The sequence below is a fragment of the Petromyzon marinus genome, chromosome 42, assembly GCF_048934315.1.
Source record: "Petromyzon marinus isolate PM22_M1 ecotype Great Lakes invasive population chromosome 42, UKy_Petmar_22M1.pri1.0, whole genome shotgun sequence".
NCBI lineage: Eukaryota > Metazoa > Chordata > Hyperoartia > Petromyzontiformes > Petromyzontidae > Petromyzon > Petromyzon marinus.
The window spans coordinates 773,331-789,503 of NC_133708.1; positions in this window are offsets into that span (position 1 = coordinate 773,331).

Below are 16,173 nucleotides of genomic sequence, written 5' to 3' on the forward strand. Positions count from 1 at the left end.
ACTGAGGCAGACTCCATCTCCTCAGCAACCCGCGACCACCACCCATCCTTGCAGCGCCTCACGGCTCTCCGAACCTCCGAGCGAAGGCTGCGGTAAGCCTCCTCATTCTCTGACGTGGGATTCTGTAGCCGATGACAGTGGGCCTTGTTGCTTTTTCTCAACCATCCTGAACACCTCCTCTGTCAGCCAGGGTCTCTGAGGAGGTCTGGACCGTGTAACCAAAGCTGCCATTGCAGCTGCATGAGTCACAGTCCTAAACCCCGCCCATTAACCCTCGACATCATGAGCAGTGGGGGACGATGCCAACCCCAGCCGCAAGCGATGATGAAATTCTCGCTTGCAACTTTCATCAGATAACTGAGACCAGGCCACTTTGGGTTGGAATGGGGTCCTGGGTGTATACCCACCGCCGGAGTGGAAGAATGGCAGGCGCATCTTACAGATGACTAGTCAATGGTCAGAGGGCAGATCAGCTCCACGGTAGTTCCTGGTGTCAAGGACATGGGCTCGAATCCGCTGGTCCGTCACTATGTAGTCCAGAAGATGTTCTTTCTTGGACCCGGCATGCATCCATGATGTTGTGTGGATGCGCCGATGCCGGAACAGCGTGTTGGTAATTACAAGCCCATGGGCTGCACAAAAATCTAGCAGCCTCCTACCGTTGTTATTGAGCTGATCTGGCCCATGCCCTCCAATCACTCCAGACCAGGTGCCAGCATCATGACCAACTCGGGCATTGAAGTCACCCAACAAGATGACTCTATCCCGAGGGGCCACTTTAGCCAGCACCTGTGACAGGAGGTCATAGAAGGCATCTGACTCATCGGCTTTGCCTGCATCCCTCCACGGATGTTCGTCTTCGGTGGGGGCATAAGTAACCACGACCACCACTCCTCACCTCCGGTTGATGGGAAGGCGAGCCCAAAGTAGCCTGGGGCTTACAGCTTCCCACACCTCACCGCCACGCTCCCACGCCCCCTTCATTCTTTTGTTCAAAAGAAGAGCAACACCCTGTTGTTTGGCAGTCTGCTGCCCCGAGTAGAGGACTGTCCACCTCTCATGGTGGCAGGAGCCAGATCTGGTCCACCGGACCTCCTAAATGCCGCAGAGATCCAGGCGGTACCGGTCCAGCTCCTGACAGAGGAGTGGCAGCCTCTCCTCCGCAGTGAGCGTTTGAACATTCCACGTGGCCATCCGTAGTGGTTTTTCGTTGTTTCTGGAGGAGCCCCGAGGGTAGAGATTCAATCTCCTGGCTCCGCCAATTGGGGTTTGGCCAGGAGACGTCATAGATGCCTGTCCCCCCGGGACCTCCGGCACAAGCTTTTAGTTAAATTTTTTATTCGTAGTTTAGTGGTAATAAATTGAAGGTGGAGGGGTTACCAGCCCCTCGCACCCATCCAGAGGCCCCGTTTAGCCACTGTGGTGGACACAGACGCCATGAGGGGCGGAGCCAATCGGAATGGGACCTCCCCCCACAGCACTGTCCACGACAGAGTTGCCCGTCCATCACCGTTATGAGGTTGGGGGTTGTTTAGCCGGAAACACACATGCTCGTACACACACACACACACAGACCACGCCCCCCCCCCCCCCCACCTTCACTGCGCAGAGCGAAGAATTTTTTTTAATATAACGGTCAGCCGCATCTTGAGGGTTCAGTCTAGACAGATCAACAGTTCAAGAAGTTTGACAAGGCACGAGCAGTCGCAGCGAACGGCTGGCTCCAAGGAGCGCTCGCCTCGCTGAGTAGCGAGGATCGCTGAGTCGCGATGTATCAACGAAAGTGAGTTCAGAGCCGAAAGGCAAAGTATCACTCAAAACTTTATTCCTACGTCATCCAGCAGTCATCCAGCAGCGGAAAGAGCCTGACCAGCGCCGCCAAGCAAGAGCGTGCAGCAGTCATCCAGCAGTGAAGAAGCCGGCTGTCAGCGAATCAGCACTGAGAGCGCTCGAGCATCTCTACAGAGAGAGCGTGTGCGACTTGGCTCATCCAGCAGCGGAAAAGCAGAGCGTCCAGCGCCAACAAACAAAAGAGTCAACGAACCAGCGACCAAGCATTGTGCCGCCTCAGCTACTACAGCAGTGAAGAAAGCCTGCTGCTGCCAACGAATCAGCTGAGAGCGCTCGGGCGTCTCAACAGAGAGAGCGCGTGCGACTTGGCTCATCCAGCAGTGGAAAGAGCCTGACCAGCTGCCCGTGAGCAAGAGTGTCAGCGCCAGCGAGCGCACCGTGGGTTTGACCTACACGCACACCGACCAGTACCAGCTGGGAACCAAGACAAGAGTGAGGAACTGCAGCCAGCGGACGAACTGCGGGCGCTGTCTGACGACGGATCATCGCGCGATGACGGCGAGCGTCGTGCCGACTCTTCCAGCCAGCTGTTGACAGAAACTGTGGCAGCCGTGTTCGTATGCCCCCCCCCCTCCCCCACACTCTCACCCTCACACCCCCACCGCTCCGCAGAGAATAAACACATTTTTGACACAAGAGATGCCAACCTCGGAGTCTGCTTTACGCAAAGAATTTAACCAGTGATAAAGAAGACACACGATACGCATATCGGGACAATTAAGAAGGGTTACCACTCCAAGGTGGGACATTATAAATCAATTGATAACGAAGAACATTGTTGCCATCGAGTTACGTGAATACGGTCACTTAGAAGTATTTTAGTCGGTCGTCTTTAATTGCATAATCTTGTTTATGGATCTAGGAATGAACGCGGTACTGTGTGTGGAAATTCCAGTATGACCATTCATAATAGAGTGTTAAGGTTTTGCTTAGAGTAGCATTTGCATGTTTTTACTACGTCTCTCTCTCTCTCAACAACCGAGGTCGCGTTACACGTCGGGAATTAACCACAGGTGCCGTTATCGAAGTGAAACAACGCAATCGTGATGGTTACCGTGTTAATGCTGTGTTGAAATTCCGAGATTGAGAGTTCTCATATTATCCAAAAATTAAAGTTTAACTAGAAAATAAAATTGATTAAAGCAAAACGGTTGTGTGTGATTCTTTCTGAAATTCCGCATAAGAATTGTTCTGCGATTAAGATCTGAACCTTGGGGGACCTATCATAAGCACACTAACACACATAATCAATAAATGTTAGAGCGAGAATAATCGTATCCTTATTGATAATACGGAGTTAAACAATGAAGTCGAGTTGACTCTCTCATTCACGCTCACAACAGCTGCATAACTGCATATGATTATATTCTTAGTTCTTTCGGTAAAGTCACGTTGAAGGGAAACAACAAAACAATACAATATATACAAAACAATAAAAATGTGTGTATTTATTTATTGTATTTATTTATTTATAAAAAATACACCGTTTAAAAATAAATTTATGCAAACCAACACACCTGAAGACGACCGTTTGTGTTATGGTCGAAACGTCGTGAGAATTTGTATTGTTTTGTATATATTTTATTGTTTTGTTGTTTCCCTTCAACGTGACTTTACCGAAAGAACTAAGAATATGAATTACTGCAGTCACGAAAGCTTTAAATCATGCATATGATTAATTGCATTATTCCCATTGATAACCAACCTTCGTCACCGAGGCTGAGCCCGATTATCATAACGACCTGCATTATCATAACCACACCCACTCGCATAAAGCAATACGAGTATTTCTCGAATTAGCATAATTTATACGCATAATTACACAAATTAACATAATTTCGGATAAATTATGCAAATTCAAAATTTCATTTAATTTTCATGATTTTCATCAAATTTTCATAACCCACATATACAACAAATTGGGGGCTCTCGTCCGGGATCTCTCGCAGACAGTCTATGCTTGAATTAAGGAACGTATCACTGATGTATTAACCAAGGTATAATGATCTAACATTGCCCTGTGACTGTAAACGGGTGTTAAATAAAAAAAACGCGCTCTGAGGGGAAAATTCCAGAGCAAGCAGAGTAACAAAGACAGTTGGATCAAGATTATTTGCTCGAGTTTAACTGATGCATTCCGTCATACAACTGTTTTGATATGCACTCTGAAGTGAAATTCCAGAGATGCTCGTATTAAGAGGAATTTTTGAGTGGATTGCGGGATATTGGGAACTTGTATCAAAACGTGCAGGCCGATCTGCAACAGAGCAGACAAATCAGGGAGACACATGGGATCAGAGCCGTGTTGATGACATTGAGACACTATGTAAGGACTGGAAAAAATGTGACAAAAGCGAACACGATGTAAAAACTTCAGAAATAGCTATGCTGAACTCAGACCCTCTCGCACAGACAGACAAACAGAGATTGTGGAATGAGGAAAAATTCGGAAAAAAAACAGGTGGGACTGACAACCCCGAAGTCAGAGGAAGACAATATTGACACTAAGTCACCAGGATATTCTGTACTGATAACGCGAGAAAGGGCGGAGCCGAAGCTCCGAGGCGAACACAACAGAGGCAACTCTCCAGGAAAACGCACACCACGCACAGACGGCCGACACAAACATCGCGACAGGCACGAGGCACAGAACAAATATAAATCAAACACCAAACAAAAACCACATGAGCATGAGCCATGGGAAAAACAGGAGTCACCGAGCAAAGTTGACCCACGTTACAGACGTAAAAGGCACTACAAAAGTTGTGTTAAGCAGCGCCACCGCGATGGTGACAGCTCATCTGAATCTGACGCCTCTGACGATGATCAACTTTCCGAATACTCGTTCAGTAGTAACACTCTGAAATTGATGGACAAAGCTCTCGTCAGAATTCCCTATTTTGATCCACACAATAAGAACAGAGATATACACTCACATTGCAACAGTAGAACAGAAGCAATGATCAGGGGTCTGAGGAAAACGGATGATAAAGCCAGTTTGCTGAAACGGAGCTTGCATGAAAAGTCTATACCATGGGTAAAGTCGCTACCATACAAAGTTCGGAACGATTTAAAAGAGCTTAGCCTGGCAGTGATTCGGAAGTTTGGAAAATATCTAACACTGTCTGAAGGATTTACTGCGGCAAAATCTATGACCCAGTGCGCAGACGAGGATCCTCGGGATTACCTCCTACGATTTAAAAGAGCGTACTACACGGGCGATGTGGATCAGTACCACGAAGGTGACAAAAGGTTCAAAATTATGTTCTTCGGATCATTGAGTCCAGTGATTACGGAAATCGTGGGAATGGTTTTAGACCCAGAGACGGCCTCCTTACACCACATAGTGAATAGGGCTCACATGGCGTGGCTGTACCGGGCTAAAAACAATACTTCCACAACACACAGTGAACGAGCCAAGGCAACCAGCCTATCAGAGGAAAAGAAAAAACAGGTGAGGCATTTGATGCACGCAGGCCCACAGTGCAGAGAACGAAAAGCACCCACGAATTTAGATTTAAAGCTTTCATGACTGCAAGGATTCATCTTCTTTGTCAGCTTGTGTTGTGGCCGAAACGTCGTGAGAATTTTATTGTCTTATTTTATCAATTTATTATTTTATTCTCATTCTACGTGACTTTACCGAAAGAACCAAAGAAGATGCACCCACGAATTACCAATGTAATTACATACACATGTGGCCAGATAGCAATTACGCGATACAATGGCCCACAGGCTGGGAGCGATCACAGCGTGTAGGGACGCGTATTTGCGAGAATCGCAACGTGTGGAGACCACGAGCAAAGTCAGACCAGTTCCCAATTCCACGGCACACAGGCCGGGAGCGTTCACAGCGTGCAGGGACGCGTATTTGCGAAAATCGCCACGGGTGGAAGCCAAGAGCAGGACCATATCCATACCCAATGCAACGGCACACAGCCGGCCAAAATTACCCACACAGATGGCGAGATAACAATTACGATCGACAGTGGCACATAAAGAATGGGCGATCACAACACACAAATACACAATCATGAGAATCACGGCGCGTATAGGCCAAGAGCAGAATCACGCCGATTCCCACCTGCACGACACACGAGGGGTCAAAAACGGTCTGTCCACTTCCAATCGATCCCACCACCGGCTCTACCAGGAGGGAGCAGAGGCATGAGAAATGTGAAACCAGGCGTGGGCTTGGCTGTAACAATCAGGGTGACATGGGCACGTGATAAATCGCTCACACTGGTTGAGAGGAAAATGACAGGGAGAGCGGTATCCGCTGAGCTGAAAAAAATCACAGCCCTTGGGAAAAATCAAGCAGGCTGGAGGTGACGAGCAAAACCAGGAGGGTGACAGTGATTGGGAAAAACTAAATGCGTCAGGCACCCGTTCTGATAACGTGGTGGAGAACGCAAGAGTCGCTCCCGTGATGAACACACCTATAGAACAGGGAAACGCAACTGTATTGCAGTATGATCCAACGAGAAATGATAACCAACAGGACCGGGGGAAGAAACCTGCTTGTCTGGTAAATGGAAACGCCATCAATTATGTCGCGAAATTGTGTGGTGGTACTGTGAATGTGGCAGAGAAAGGTGCTACAAAGGCGCGCCTAGAGGCTTATATACATAAGTGGGGATCGGAGTGTTGAAATGGAGGAGATGAAGATCCATGACGGATCGGGAATTTTGTTGAAATACCGCGCACTCAGAGGTGCGGAATCGAGTCGTGACACGGAATCGAATCGTGGCATGGAATCTAATCGTGGCACAGAATCGAATCGTGGCCCAGTGGCAAATCGACTCCCAGAGTCAACAGAGGTACACAGGGCTGCGGAAAAGAAAAAAAATCCGAAAGTCGAGCACAGAAACTCGTGGTGTGTACTAACCCTGGTTACGCACAACATGGTTTCACGCCACATAATCCCACATGGAAAAAGAGGAATAAAAAAAAATACCGATACGAACCAGTGAACCGTACTCATTGAGCTAAAGCCATAACGACGATGAACCAGGACGACAATGGGATGAGGTTGCGTGAAAAGGCCACAGGTTACTCTAAAATACCTGGCCATGATAAAAATAATGATACACTCTTGACCAAAGGTGGCAGTAAGGTTGCCAATAACTTGGTAAACATGTTGCAAAGGGGTAACATGAGGGAAACAGTGTACCACCGGGTTCGAAACCGCCCAGCATATCCCAGGAACTGAAACAAAATCAAGTAACAATAATTGATAAGAACCGATGTAACATGTTGCCTTAATATTTTTTTCCCTGTTCTTTTCTTTTCTTATTTCAAATGTAATCATGCTAAGTTGTGACACGTACGCGCGCGTTGTAAGGAAAAATCAGCCGAAACTCGAGGACAATCAATGTTCATGATGAAAAAGGCAATTATTTTAAATAACCGGTGGCCATTTGACCACCGGTCATTTTTAAAAGGGTGGTGTATTGGATATATATGTGCCTTTTCCAAAATTGAGATTAACAATAATATTTGCCGTTTTATATATATCATTTTTTGTGACAAAATTAATTAATTAAAAACGTAAGCCAGTCACACAGGAAAACCAGATGCCGATCGTAGCAGGGCCATTAAACCAGAAAATCCAGGAGATGAGTAAAACAGCAATAAAACCAGTCAAAGAAAGAGGGTCGCCCCCTCCCCCCCAGGATCGTTTAACGTAGATGGCTTGTGGAATACCACACACACGCACGTACACACACACACAGACCATTCATAATAGAGTGTTAAGGTTTTGCTTAGAGTAGCATTTGCATTTTTTAATGCGTCTCTCTCTCTCTCTCAACAACCGAGGTCGCGTTACACGTCGGGAATTAACCACAGGTGAAGTTATCGAAGTGAAACAACGCAATCGTGATGGTTACCGTGTTAATGCTGTGTTGAAATTCCGAGATTGAGAGTTCTCATATTATCCAAAAATTTAAGTTTAAGTAGAAAATAAAATTGATTAAAGCAGAAGGGTTGTGTGTAATTCTTTCTGAAATTCTGCATAAGAATTGTTCTGCGATTGAGATCCAAACCTTGGGGGACCTATCATAAGCACACTAACACACATAATCAATAAATGTTAAAGCGAGAATAATCGTATCCTTATTAATAATACGGAGTTAAACAATTAAGTCGAGTTGACTCTCATTCACGCTCACAACACCTGCATAACTGCATATGATTAATTGCATTATACCAATTGATAAACAACCTTCGTCACCGAGGCTGGGCCCGATTATCATAACGACCTGCATTATCATAACCACACCCACTCGCATAAATTAATACGATTATTTATCTATTAGCATAATTTTTACACAGAATTACACAAATTAACATAATTTCGGATAAATTATGCAAATTTCAAATTTCATTTAATTTTGATTCTTTCATCAAATTTCATAACCCACATATACAACACCAGCTGCCAACTCCCCCGCAAGTAAGCAACCGACGTACAATTATACAGAACAACAGAGTGCTCCAACAATAACAGAACAGCGCAATAAATTACTCAAACCCAACTGTACAATATATACATCGAGAGAAAAATGAACAACCCAACAATCGCGTTGTACAAGATCCCCAAAATCAACATCTCCTACCCACAACGTGTAACAATGCCCGCGAGCTCGATGGCGAGCAGGATCAGCGAAATACTCACCACGACTCATGCGAGCGCGACAACCCATGACAGTGTGGAGATGTGCAATGCACGGTAATCACACGAATCGAGTCTTTAAATGAGTCTGCCATGGAAGGGCCGGGGGGAACAAGAATTCGACCCAATGAAGCTGGCTCCTCACAAAGAGCAGTAGGCCGGGTCATCGGGTCCTTCACGTCCAGAGCACGCGAGGCCGACACGAGCGGCTGCGTGCGAGGCAACAGTCGTCCGGCGCCTGGGGGCGGAACAGAAACACTCTCCTGAGGACCCGCGTCGGCAGACGCACGCCCCAGCTTGTCAGGCACACCCGAGACTCGGCCCCTGCGATATGGAGATGAAACAAACTCACACGGCCTGATAAACGGCTTAAGACAAGAGGGGTGTACAAACCAGCTTCGCTTACCAAACCGAATCTGGACACATTGCGGCCGCACGACCCGAACCACATCTAACCGGCCCTCTCCATGGTTGCATGAATTTGGAAGATGTGCCCACCAGCACCTGCGAACAATACAACCAGGCCCTGTTCCCCGGCGACCAAGCGAACGCACACTGATACCTATTTTATAGAAAGCGAACGCACACTGATACCTATTTTAATGCAGATTTACATCATCACCTAGCTCAGAAATCCTCTCTTATCAAGACGCTCATACATCGAGCTAAAACAGTATCAGATGGTGAAAGTCTAGTGAGAGAGATTAAACATGTTAAAGAAGCACTACGACAGAATGGCTACAATGATGCTCAAATTAACAGAGCACTAAATGCCAAATCACGATCGCAAAGCAACACTGCTGAAAGCGATCAGATTGTTAAAACAATTAAAATACCATATATCTCAGGAGTAACTGACAAATTAGCTCGTGTTTTGCAAAAGCAAAACATTACAGTAAGATTTGGTACAGTACACAAAATAAAAAAAACTAGTATCTTGCACTAAAGACGAATCACCTAAATTATCAACAGAAGGTGTATATCGGATTAATTGTTTATGTGGCAGATGCTATATTGGACAGACGGGATGTAACATCAGCGTAAGACTAAAAGAACACCAAATAAATATTAAATGATCTCAAACACAACTGTCGGCAGTGGCAGAACATGCTTGCCATCAAGGACAATTAATTGATTTTGATAACGTTGAAGTGTTGTGTAAAACTAATTATTACTGGCAAAGACTAATTAGAGAATCCATTGAAATTGAAAGAAATAGAAATAACTTTAATCGCTCTGACAGCTACAGGCTTAATGCGGCCTGGAAGCGTATTATTAAATCATGCATATTACAATTCCTTATAGGGGAAAGACATACTATTAATTGATTACTATCGTAGCATATGATTACAATAACACACATTACAACTAATTACTAATCTACAACTCATTACTAATTATAACAATTAACTAATTACCAATCTTATTCTTGGTTCTTTCGGTAAAGTCACTTTACCAAAAGAACCAAGAATATGAATCCCTGCAGTCACGAAAGCTTTAAATCAAAATTTTATTACCAATCTATTATTTAATTACAATACCCCCCCCCCCCCCCCGCCTCAAATAACTGCATCTGAATGAGTTAAATGATGACGTCACCCTGCTGCTCTATTTAAGACCGGGAGCAAGTGAGGGCTTCACCATTCTGGCGAATTGCCCGATGAAGCTGGAGGTAATCACCAGCGGAACCCGTTCCCGTTCTTCCTGAAGTGCCACAGTGGCACACGTCGACGTCCCGTGGATTCTCCAGCCACCCCGGGGTTTGCGAGGGCCCCAGGCCGGGCGGCCTGGGGTGGCCTTGCTGCCGGAGGGTGCGGGTGCCACACGCGCTGCGGGGGAGGTGATTTCACCGCAACGAGTGAATGGAGAGGGCAGGGAAGGAGACGGGGACGCGGCGTACACCACGGACCATGGAGGGTGCCCACGGGGCCAAGAGTGACCGGAGGGACAGCACGGGCCCGTCTGAAGCGGGGGAAGTGATGGGGGAGATGCAGCGAGGGAAGGGTGTGGGGATGGTAGATAGACCGGAGGGGACGGGGGGGGGAGGAGCGAAGAGGACGAGGGGAAGCGCCGGGAGACTGGGGAAGGAGTGCCCCCGAGCAGAGCACAGGGGAAGAAGCAGGAGGGGTGCCAGCAAGCCAGGGGCCGTGGGAGGGACAGTGGAGGGAGAGGACAGTGGACGCTGGCCCGGTGGGAGCGGGGAGACCCAGAGAAGGAGTGGCGCAATGGAGTGGGGCGGGCTTGACACCAATGCACGCCAGGAGGCACAACTGCGTCAGGGTGGAGTTCAAGGACGACGTGGAGGAGGAGGTGACACTGGATAGAACGACCTTTGTGAGGCCGGTGATGCTCGGGATGCTGCGGGTGGAGGTGGCGGATCTTTACTGCTTGATTGCTCTGCCGGGGGGGAGAGCTTTTGACGTGAGCTTTAATTCGAACCTCCTGCTGCAGAATTTCCTCACTCACTTCGAGGAGAGGGCGGGGGAGAAGCCCCTGGCATCCATGAGGACGCGGCTGCTGTCGGACCTGGAAACGAAGGTTGTGACCGTATTCCTGTACAACGAGGCTCTGCATGACCAGGACGTGGAGGTGTGGTTGAGACAGCACTGTGTGCTATTATCCACCTGCAGGAGGGTGCATGACTCGGCAGGGATATGGACGGGGACCAGGCAATGGAGGGTGCGCCTGAAGACAGAGGGGGGGGGGGGCTCTGAAGCATATCTCGAGCGCCTTGAACATCGGGGGGAACAAGGGGTACGTGGTATACGCGGGCCAGCCTAAACTGTGTAGGAGCTGTGGGGGAAGGGGGCACCTGGCGGCAGCATGCGAGGCACGGATCTGTTACAGGTGCAAGGCGCCGGATCACACGGTGGAGGAGTGCAGGGAGCCGGTCCAATGCAACCTCTTTTGTAGCAAAGGGCACCTGTATAGGTCGTGCCCGGAATCATATGCCAACAGGGTGCGGGCGTATCGGAGTGGACAGGTAGGGGAGGTGGTCAGGCCGGAAGCTTAGTGGGGAGGAGGAAGGAGAGGCGACGGAACCACGACCCCCCGGGGGGGGGGTGAGGGAGGGGGACCTGTGGGGAGGGAAGCAACACCACCACTGGACTGGGAGTGGGGGGAGGAGGGGAGGGAAGACGGGGGAGATGACCCAGGAACCCCCGTGGGAGACTGGGCGGAGGCAATGGGTGGGGGACTTCGTACAAAAATACAAAAGCTGGAGGACCTTGCAGGACTGGTTCCTCACGAGGGTGGAATGGTGGGGCCAGATAAAGGGCAGGGTGAAAACGCTCTTCCAGCACCATAGTAGGAGGAGGGGAATGGGTAGGGAGTTGAGGCAGTGGAACGCCAGGCTGGAGAACATGTACAGGCTGCTAGAGCTAGGTTTCCCGATGGGGGAAAGGATAGAGGAGTTGAAAGGGAGGATAGCCTCAGTATTGGAAAGAAGGGCTAGGCAGTTAGTGTACAGGGCGAGGGTCAAGGCAACGGAGGAGGGGGAGAGGTTCACGAGGTTTTTCTTCAAAGCAGGTAGGGAGGGAGATAACGCAATGAGGAAATTGGTAAGCCCTACCAGAGGCAGGCAGACGACAACAGTAGGGATGATGAGCGTAGCGGAGGATTTCTATAGGGAGCTGTACGGGAGGAAGGGGACAGATGGGGGGAAGTGGGAGGAGCTGCTGGGGGCATTGGGGAAGAGGATTGGGAACCTGGAGGCGCTGGGGGAAAAGATTCGGCAGGGAGAAGTGGAAGAGGCGGTAAAGGGGTTGAACAGGAATAGAAGCCCAGGCCCGGATGGTATCCCAGCGGAGTTCTACGTCAAGTTCTGGGAGCTCCTGAAGGAGGACATGCTGCAAATTTGTAGGGAAACTTTAGAGGAGGGCCGGGTGCCGGATGATATGCGGGAGGGTCTAGTTATGTTAATTTATAAAGGGAAGGGGGATCGCAAGGACTTGGGAAGCTGGCGGCCGATAACTCTCCTAAACACGGATTACAAGATTTTGGCAAGGATAGTCGCGGCGCGATTAGCGAAGGTGGTGGGGGAGGTGGTAGGGCCGGATCAGATGTGCGCGGTCCCGGGGAGGAGGATCGCGGACTCCCTGGTGGTGCTGAGGGAGGCAATAGAAGGGGAAAGAGAGAGGGGGTGCCCGCTGGGGATTCTGAGCTTGGATTTGGACAAGGCTTTTGACCGTCTTTCACATGAATATATGCTGGCGGTGATGGCGAGGATGGGAATGAGTGGGCCCCTGGTGGAGTGGGTGGCACGGCTCTACGGTGGACTCAGGGCTAGACTTTTGATAAACGGGGAACGCTCAGGGGTGATTCAAGTATGGTCTAGATGCGGCAGGGGTGCCCGATATCCCCGGTCTTGTTCGTTATGAGTATGGAGCCTCTAGCGCAGGTAATAAGAGATGACCAAAGGATTAGGGGGGTGACAATACCGGGAAACAAGGAACAAGGGAAAGTGACCTTGTATATGGACGATATGGCCGTGCTGTGCAGGGATGTTGCGTCGGTGTGGAGAGCAATGGAGGGGACAGGGCGGTTCTGCGCGGCCTCCGGCTTGAAGGTCAATGCGAGAAAGAGCGAGCTAATGGCCTTTGGGGACTCGAGGTTGTTCGAGGGTCGGCCGCCGGAGCTGAGGCTGCAGACGGAAGAGATCACGGTGCTAGAGGTGACCTTCTGTAGGGATAGGTCGGGGGAACATAACTGGGAGAAGAGGATAAGGAAGGCGAAGGGTCGTCTGGGTAAGTGGGCAGGGAGGTGGCTCACAATAGCTGGCAGGATCATGGTGGTGAAGGTGGAGATACTGCCAACTTTAAGCTACCTGGCGCAGGTATTCCCACCTGATAAGAGGGAGGTCAAGGCCTTGAATTCGGCGCTTTTCGGGTTTATCTGGGGGGGAGGGATGGAGAGGGTGAGGAGGGCCATACTGTGTATACAGGTTGGGAACGGGGGGAGGGGCGCCCCAAATGTGGAGTACACCCTGAACTCGACCTTTGTGTGTAACGCGCTGAGACTGTTCTTCTCCGCAGAGCCACGGGGCAAGGCGGCGTGTTACATGAGGTATCGCCTGACGTGGCGCCTGCGGGGCCTCGGGATGACCCAGGCAGAGAGGAGCATACCCTTGGACTGGCCGGGGGGCTGGATCAGTGACGTGGTGGGAGACTACATTGGGCAGCACGGCCTGAACCGGTGGGGGGGCCGGTGGACCCCCAGAGAGGTGCGGGCCGAGGCAGAGAAAGGGAAGGCCTATGATGAGGTGCCAGGTGCGAGGAGGGAAGTGCACCGGCAAATTTGGAGAAACATGTCGTCGGCGGCACTCACAAAGGAACAGAGGGATTTGTCATGGCTGGCGGTCTGGGACAAACTGGAGACGAGGGGTTTTATGTACGCCCGCCAAATGGCACGCACCCCCAAGTGCCCGAGGGGCTGCAACGTGGACGAAAGCGCAGTACACGTGATGGTGGCATGCCCCTTTGCCCAGGAGGTGTGAGGCGGAGCAAACCGTTGTTGGCCCAGTTCGCGCTGTCGAAGGTGACAACATAGGACGTTATGTGGGAGGAACTGCGAGGAGTGGGAAGGGAGGATAGGGACCGGGCATGGGCCATAATAGGAGCAACAAAGGAAGCCTTGTGGAAGGCACGCAGGAAGGAACTGGAGGGGTCCCAGATGTCCCCTTTGGAAGCATGCTACATGGCAAGGAGGTTGTTGGAGAGGGTGGTGGAGGTGGACCAGGTGAGGCTGGGACACGAAGCCGCAAGGGAAAAGTGGAAGTGGCCGCTGACAAGGGTGGGTTAGGGCGGCCGGGGATGGAGGGGGGGCCTTTACTGGCGCCCGGGGGGCGAGGGCGTGCGTGGCTGGAGGGGAGGTAGCCCCTCCATGCACAGATGTGGCAAGTGCTGTGTCGGGGGCGACTCCGGTCCTGCGGATGGGTCGGTGGCCGAATGGGGCCTTCGCGGCGCAAGGGAGGGGGGCGGCCCCTCGATCTTTGCTTGGTTGTGTTTCTCAGCTGTGACACTGAATAAAATCTTAAAAATCGTAATTATCAACGATACGTCATACTCAAAAATTGTAAATGCTGTGGATTCACTCTTCAACACACCGGTGGGCTAAAGTAGTGAACTATTTGTCTTTTGTCAACGTGACACATTTTTTTGCTGATTGGCCGTGTCGGGTGGTGGAGGGTTACGACACATTTATACATAATGCGATCTCACCCAAAAAGTTTATTATGAATTATAATGGTCGTGAAAGCCTATGTGATAAACTGCCTATGTCAGCTGATATTTCGACTCTCTGTCTCTCTCTCTCTATGCCTCTCTCTTAGATCTCTCATGCTTATATGTCCGTTGCATTGCACTCTCATGCCTTTGGATTGCACTCTCATGCTCACATGTCTTTTGGATTGCACTCTCATACTCACAGGCCCTTTGAATTGCACTCTCATACTCACAGGTCTTTTGGATTACACCCGTTGGGTTGCACTCCCTCGTCGAGGAGGCCGCTCTTCTTCTCCTTCTTTTCTACAGTTACATGCTAATTTCTCACAATAACATAATGTTAATCTCTCACATTAACATAGCCACTTCCGTGCCCTCTAATTTCTCACAATAACATCATGCTAATCTCTCACATTAACATAGCCACTTCCATGCCCTCTAATCTCTCACATTAACATAGCCACTTCCGTGCCCTCTAATTTCTCACATTAACATCATGCTAATCCCTCACATTAACATAGCCACTTCCGTGCCCTCTAATTTCTCACATCAACATCATGCTAATCCCTCACATTAACATAGCCACTTCCGTGCCCTCGTCTAGGACGCTCTCCTAGCTTACTTTTATATGCTAATTTATCACATTAACATCACTAGCCCCGGCCACGTCTTTATGACCCATGAGCTACACCCATTTCAAAACTTTTAAAAGTCTGCCTCAGCAACAGACCATGCTTTCCCACCTGATGATGGATGCTTGTGTTGCGCCTGAAACGTCGTGATTTATTTTATTTTATACCTACATGACTTTACCGAAAGAACCAAAGAGTATGGATTCCTGCAGTCACGAAAGCTTCAAATCAAGATTGAACCGTCTCTACGGGGAGGGATTTTACACATCTGTTAGAGCTTTAAACAGACTGCGAGACAAGAAGGCTCACCTGATCGAGTCACTAACCTTTCTCAAGAGATGCCGCGATAACAAGGTAATACCGATCGCATTTACACTCACATCTGTTGCTGTTACTTCTCCTAACGCTGAACGGATCTTGTTCAAAGCTAGCCTATCGCTAATCTCAGAGAAAATAAGATTGCTCCGATTTGAACTTGATAGTTTAGACAAGACTCTTACAATCACACTTAAAATTAACAGATAAAATGTTCACTTCTGATTGGGACCATGTAGATAACATGACAGTCTCTTCTGCTACTTCAATGTCAACCAAATGTAAAGTTAACTTGATCGCTAAATTCAACCTCCTGTCAAAAAAGAAGCCAGAGCCAACAAGACTGTCATCAATCAGAGTAACATCCCAATTTCTGACAGCCTAAAATCGGTACTAGCTAAAGGGTTGAATTTCGCAGTAACCCCTAACCATATCCCAGTGGATGATATAATCGCCCAGGTTGACGTAGCCCTTAAAG